We start from the raw sequence: 6000 nt of genomic DNA, 5'->3' as shown, positions 1-6000 counted from the left end.
CAAGGTGTACCCTAACAAGGAAGAGGCAGCCAAGTGGCAACACACTTCTGAGTTACAATTACTTGCCTCAGCTGTGAGACAAAACCCAGCTGCTCCCAAAAACTTCAAAACACTGAAGCCACAGCAGTTAGGCATTCCTACGGGACCTCCTCCCTCAGGATCTTGCTTCAAGTGCCAGAAATCTGGCCACTGACCCAAGGAATGCCCACAGCCCAGGATTCCTCCCAAGCCGCGTCCCATCTGTACAGGGACCCACTGGAAATCAGACTGCCCAGCTCGCCCAGAAGCCCCTCCTAGAGCCCCTAAAGCTCTGGCCCAGGGCTCTCTGACTGACTGCTTCCAAGATCTGCTTGGCTTAGCAACTGAAGACTGACACTGCCTGATCACCTCGGAAGCCCCCTGGACCATCACGGACCCCGAGCTTTGGGTAACTCTCACAGTAGAGGGTAAGTCTATCCCCTTTTTAATCGATATGGGGGCCACCCATTCCACATTACCTTCTTTTCAAGGGCCTTTTTCCCTTGCCCCCATAACTGTTGTGAGTATTGATGGCCAGGCTTCTAAACCTCTTACAACTACCCAACTTTGGTGCCAACTTGGACAACATTCTTTTATGCACTCCTTTTAAGTTATCCGCCCGCCACCCCCCCGCCCAGTTCCCTTATTAGGCCAAGACATTTTAACCAAATTATCTGCTTCCCTGACTGTTCCTGGGCTACAGCCACACCTCATTGCTGCCCTTCTTCCCAACCCAGAGCCTCCTTCATGTCTTGCTCTTGTATCCCCCGACCTTAACCCACAAGTATAGGACACCTCTATGCCCTCTCTGGCAAGCAATCACACACCCATTACTATCCCATTGAAACCTAATCACTCAATGCCAATCAATGCCAGTATCCATCCCACAGCAGGCTTTGAAAAGACTGAAGCCTGTTCTCTCTCGCCTGCTACAGCATGGGCTTCTAAAGCCTACAAACTCTCCTTACAATTCCCCCATTTTCCTGTCCCAAAAACCACACAAGTCTTACAGGTTAGTTCAGGATCTGTGCCTTATCACCAACTTGTTTTGCCTATCCACCCTGTGGTGCCTAACCCATACACTCTTTTGTCCTCAATACCTTCCTCTGCAACTCACTATTCCATTGTTGATCTTAAAGATGCCTTTTTCACTCTTCCCCTGCACCCCTCATCCCACCCTCTCTTTGCTTTTACCTAAACTGACCCTGACAGCCATCAGTCCCAGCAGCTTGCCTGGGCTATACTGCCACAAGGCTTCAGGGACAGCCCCCATTACTTCAGCCAAGCTCCTTCTCATGATTTACTTTCTTTCCACCCCTCTGCTTCTCACCTTATTCAACATATTGATACCTTCTACTTCGTAGCCCCTCCTTTGAATCTTCTCAGCAAGACATCTTTCAACATTTATTCTCCAAGGGATATCGGATATCCCCTTCCAAAGCTCAAATTTCTTCCCCATTCGTTACCTACCTCAGCATAATTCTTCATAAAAACACGCATGCTCTCCCTGCTGATAGTGTCCGACTGACCTCTCAAACCCCAACTTATTCCAGGAGACAGGGACGATTGTACATATTATCTTTCCTGTATAGGGTCTGCAATCAGGATTATTCAACTCCTCCATTCAAAAATGCCATTCACACCTTTGGGAAAAAGGTAATATAATAGACTCTTGGCTAAATGCCAGGGGTCCTATTCGTATGATGGAAAATGGGGACAAAAGGCTTGGTATATAAAACATTATTCCTACCTTGGCCAAAAAAACTCACTGCCACCTACCTTAAAGCCATTATGCTTAATTGCTATTTTTAGAGAATTTAGGAATGTGCCTAGGCAGGTGTGCAGGTGTGCTGGAGGGCAGCTGAGAGAAACCTACACACACCAGAGTAGTTTGGAAAAAGTGGCTGAGGGTTTCTGGATCCTTGCAAAGCACAAAAGTTCAGAACAAATCTGTGGTGTGCAGCACGGTGCCAGCAGCAAGTCCCAGTTCAGCACCTTGAAAACCCAAGTGGGACCAGCCAAGCAAGCACCAGGGCCCAGGAACTAAACCGGGAAAGTCTCAAGGCATCAGAGACCAGAAAACCCTGAAAAACCGCATGTGAGAAAGGGTCCTCTTCCCACTGCCCTGAGGCTATAGAAGCCCACCCTGTCTCCAGACGCCATCTTGGAAAAGAGATGTGGGAACAGGAAGTGTGTTAGTCAGAATGCAGAGTCAGCTACCATGACAGAGACCAAAGTGACAGTGACATAAACAAGATAGAAGGTTTCTCTCTTGTGAAGCATCCAAGTATTAGCAGTCCAGAGCTAATGGAGAAACTGTTTGGTGTTGGAGACCCAGGTTCATTCTCCCTTGAGCTCTTCCATTCCTAGACTGTTGGCTTCATCCGGTCTACGATGGCTCCACACCATGGCACTTTCCAGGCAGCAACATAGAGACTGTATGAGTATTATCCGATTGGCCAGAATTGAGTCACGTGGCTGTACCTGGCTTCAAGTGAGGCTGGGAAAGGTAGTCTTTAATTGGGAAGCCATGGGCCTGGCTAAAGCTCAGGAGTTCTATCGCTAGAGGAAGTAAGGGGGCTGCCAGGAAGACAGCCTGAAAGACGAATCCACTTTCCCAAAGGAATCTAAAGGAAAGTGATTTAAACCAGTGGAATCTGAGCTGTCTCTAAGCGGCAGCTTCAAGACATCTCTTCCCCGTGGAAGAAATTCCTGGCAGGTCCTGGTGGCTCATGCCTGCCATCCTAACACTTTTGGAAGCCAAAGCAAGAGAATTACTTGAGCCAGTTGTTCCAGACCAGCCTGAGCAACACGGTGAGTCCCTGTCTCTATAAAAATACAAAAAATTTACCAGGATGTGGTGGCACATGCCTGTGGCCCCAGCTACTTGGGAGGCTGAGGCCAGAGGATCACTTGAGCCCAGGAGGTCAAAGCTGCAGTGAGCCATGATCAAGCTACTGCACTCCAGCCTGGGCAGCAGAGCAAGACCCTGTCTCAAGAAAAAAGAGAAAGAAAGAGGAAGAAATTCCTGGCTGCTCTTAACACGGTTATTTTGCAAAAGGGAGACGCTGAATTTATAAATGATTTGTGTGTGTGCGTGTGTGTGTATGTGTTGATAAATAGAAGGCTTATTGCAAAATCTGCGACCAACTCAAGGGAAGCCCACAGTTTTCAGACTCACTTCTAGCCACATTGTATGTCACCACCTCTGTTCTGTCTCCTTATACTTCCACTTTTCTCCCCTAAATCGCTCTTAATGCAGAAACTTGTTCTTGGGAGGAAAAGACTTGACTCTGTAGAGGCAGGGTTAAGTGCAATAAGGTGTGTGCAGCTTTTAGTTGCACAAATGGAGAAAAGTATTAACGATTTTCTATTTGTTTGTGTTAAGCAACACCGTGGACAATGAATTCCATATCTTTGCTAAGATGAACTTTCATGTAATATCTTGCAAGACAAATCAGGATATATTAATACTATATCCTATAATATTTAATACAGGATATAATAAATATAATTAATATATTAATTAAGACAGGGATAGGTCATAGGAACTCTTAGAGGTCACTTCCCTAGAAGCAAAGCCTGAGATGTGTTGCAAGTGAGTTATGGAGGGCATGCTCTCAGGAGAAACCTAGAGGGGAGGGAGGGAAAGAGAAGAGGGCAAAGGAAGATTCCCTGTAAAGACAAAGCTTCAGGAGGAGATGGGTCTCAGCCTAATCCCACTGAGAGCTCTGGAGCATGGCTGATACCATAGAGATAGATTCTTCTGCCCAAAGGCAAGAAGGCTGAGCCGTTACAACCCCCGCATCCATCAGTCGTTGGCAATAAGGCGGGTGTAGCCTCCCAACCATCTTGTGTGGAGGGTTGGGGGACAGCTCCCACAACCAAGAGCAGAATGGGAACCAGCCTGAGAGGGGTGGGGAGTGAGCTCATAGCAGCCAACACCACAGCAGGGAAGAGGAAGTGCACAGGCCCAGTACAGGGGACCTGGGCAGGGCACCAAGATCATCCTCTACACTTGGAGTTATCACAACAGATGCATGATACTAAAGTCACAGATCTATGATAGATTTTTGGTTGCATTAACTATTCTATTTATTCATTTTTAATGGACTTTATTTTCTAGAGCCATTTGAGGTTCACAGCAATTTGAGTGGAAAGTTTCATTTTTCTTAAACTCTGTGTTTAACACAGAGTTCCCATATTCCTCCCCCCACCCCCAGCTTGTTTACAATCAACATCTCACATCTGAGTGGCACATTTACTGCAATCAATGAACCCACACTGATGCATCATTATCATCCAAAGTCAGTAGTATACATGAAGGTTCACTCTCGGTGATGTATGTTTTCCGGGTTTTGACAAACATCCAATGACATGTATCCGCTATTGCAGTATCATACAGAGTAGTTTCACTGCCCAAAATCCTCTGTGGTCTGCCTATTCTTCTCTCCCAGCCCCTGGCAACTGCTGATTTTTTGGACTGTCTCCATAGTTTTGCCTTTTCCAGAATGTCATATAACTGGAGTCATGCAGTATGTAGCCTTTTCAGACTGGCTTCTTTCATTTAGTCATATGCATGTAAGGTTTCTCCATGACTGTTCCTGGCTTGATAGCTCATGTGTTTTTAGCACCGAATAATATTCTATTGTCTGGATGTACTACATGTAATAAAGAACATCTATTTTTTGTTTGTTTGTTTGTTTTTGTTTCTTTGAGATGGAGTCTCGCTCTGTCTCCAGGCTGGAGTGCAGTGGTGCAATCTTGGCTCACTGCAAGCGCAGCCTCCCGGGTTCACGCCATTCTCCTGCCTCAGCCCCTCAAGTAGTTGGGACTACAGGCACCAGCCACCATGCCCAGCTAAGTTTTTTGTATTTTTTTTTAGAACAGACGGGGTTTCACCATGTTAGCCAGGATGGTCTCAATCTCCTGACCTCATGATCTGCCCACCTCAGACTCCCAAATGCTGGGATTACAGGTGTAGCCACCGCACCCAGTTTTTTGTTTTTTGTTGGTTTTTTTTTTTTTTTTTTTTTTTTTTTTTTTGAGTTGGAGTGTTGCTCTGTTGTCCAGGCTGGAGTGCAGTGGCACAATCTCTGCTCACTGCAGCCTCTGGCTCCCAGGTCCAAACGATTCTCCTCCCTCAGCCTCCCAAGTAGCTGGGATTACAGGCACTCACCACCAGGTCTGGCTAATTTTTGGATTTTTAGTAGAGACGGGGTTTCACCATGTTGCTCAGGCTGGTCTTGAACTCCCAACTTCAAGTAATTCATTCACCTCAGTCTCCCAAAGTGCTGGGATTACAGGCACTCACCACCAGGTCTGGCTAATTTTTGGATTTTTAGTAGAGACGGGGTTTCACCATGTTGCTCAGGCTGGTCTTGAACTCCCAACTTCAAGTAATTCATTCACCTCAGTCTCCCAAAGTGCTGGGATTACAGGCACTGTGCCTGACCTTAATAAGGCTGATTAAAAAAAAAAGAAAAAAGAAAACTTTGGACTATAGAGCTAACAGGTATAAATATTTTAGTTGAATATTCTCTATAGACATTTTTAATAAAAACTTGGACTTCAAGTCAGGAACATGTCTTCCATTTCTACATAACTGTAGTATCACTCTGTCTTTTAATTTATGCTTTTTATTTTATGCATCCTTGAAAGCTGCTTGCAATCCTTTCTGGAATAAGATTGGGTGGAAATAAATAGATAAAGACGCCAACACCTGTTTCATCTTTGTACTCCCCAAGTGCCTTCGGCCTTAAGAGTCTGGGCAGTTTTACAAGTGCCTTTGCGGTATATATCCAGCAGCAAGAGTAAAACTGAGATTGTGGTGCCAGGGTCAAACCCCAGAGGTTGCAAGTCACGTGTTCCACTCTGCTGAGCCTTGGGGAAGTACCCTTAGATACCAGGATAAATAGTCAACATCTTTTCCTCTGGGTCAGTAAGCACTTTTTAGTCACATGGTAAGTGCAATTCACAGAC

The 6000-nt window shown here is 45.8% G+C and overlaps 1 long non-coding RNA gene across 1 annotated transcript in view; it reads right to left on the bottom strand.

Annotated features, from left to right (window-relative positions):
- Positions 1-2128: 2128 nt before the first annotated feature.
- The window catches only part of LOC105467533 (uncharacterized), a 29355-nt gene continuing 25483 nt past the window's right edge, over positions 2129-6000 (bottom strand). The window contains exon 5 of the long non-coding RNA XR_978942.2: positions 2129-2502. This is a non-coding gene — a long non-coding RNA (uncharacterized lncRNA). The remainder of the gene's footprint in view (positions 2503-6000) is intronic.

Source organism: Macaca nemestrina, chromosome 7 (genome assembly GCF_043159975.1).
Source record: "Macaca nemestrina isolate mMacNem1 chromosome 7, mMacNem.hap1, whole genome shotgun sequence".
Taxonomy (NCBI): Eukaryota; Metazoa; Chordata; class Mammalia; order Primates; family Cercopithecidae; genus Macaca; species Macaca nemestrina.
The sequence above is the reverse complement of the archived record's forward strand: the minus strand, read 5'-3'. Positions and strand labels throughout refer to the sequence as shown.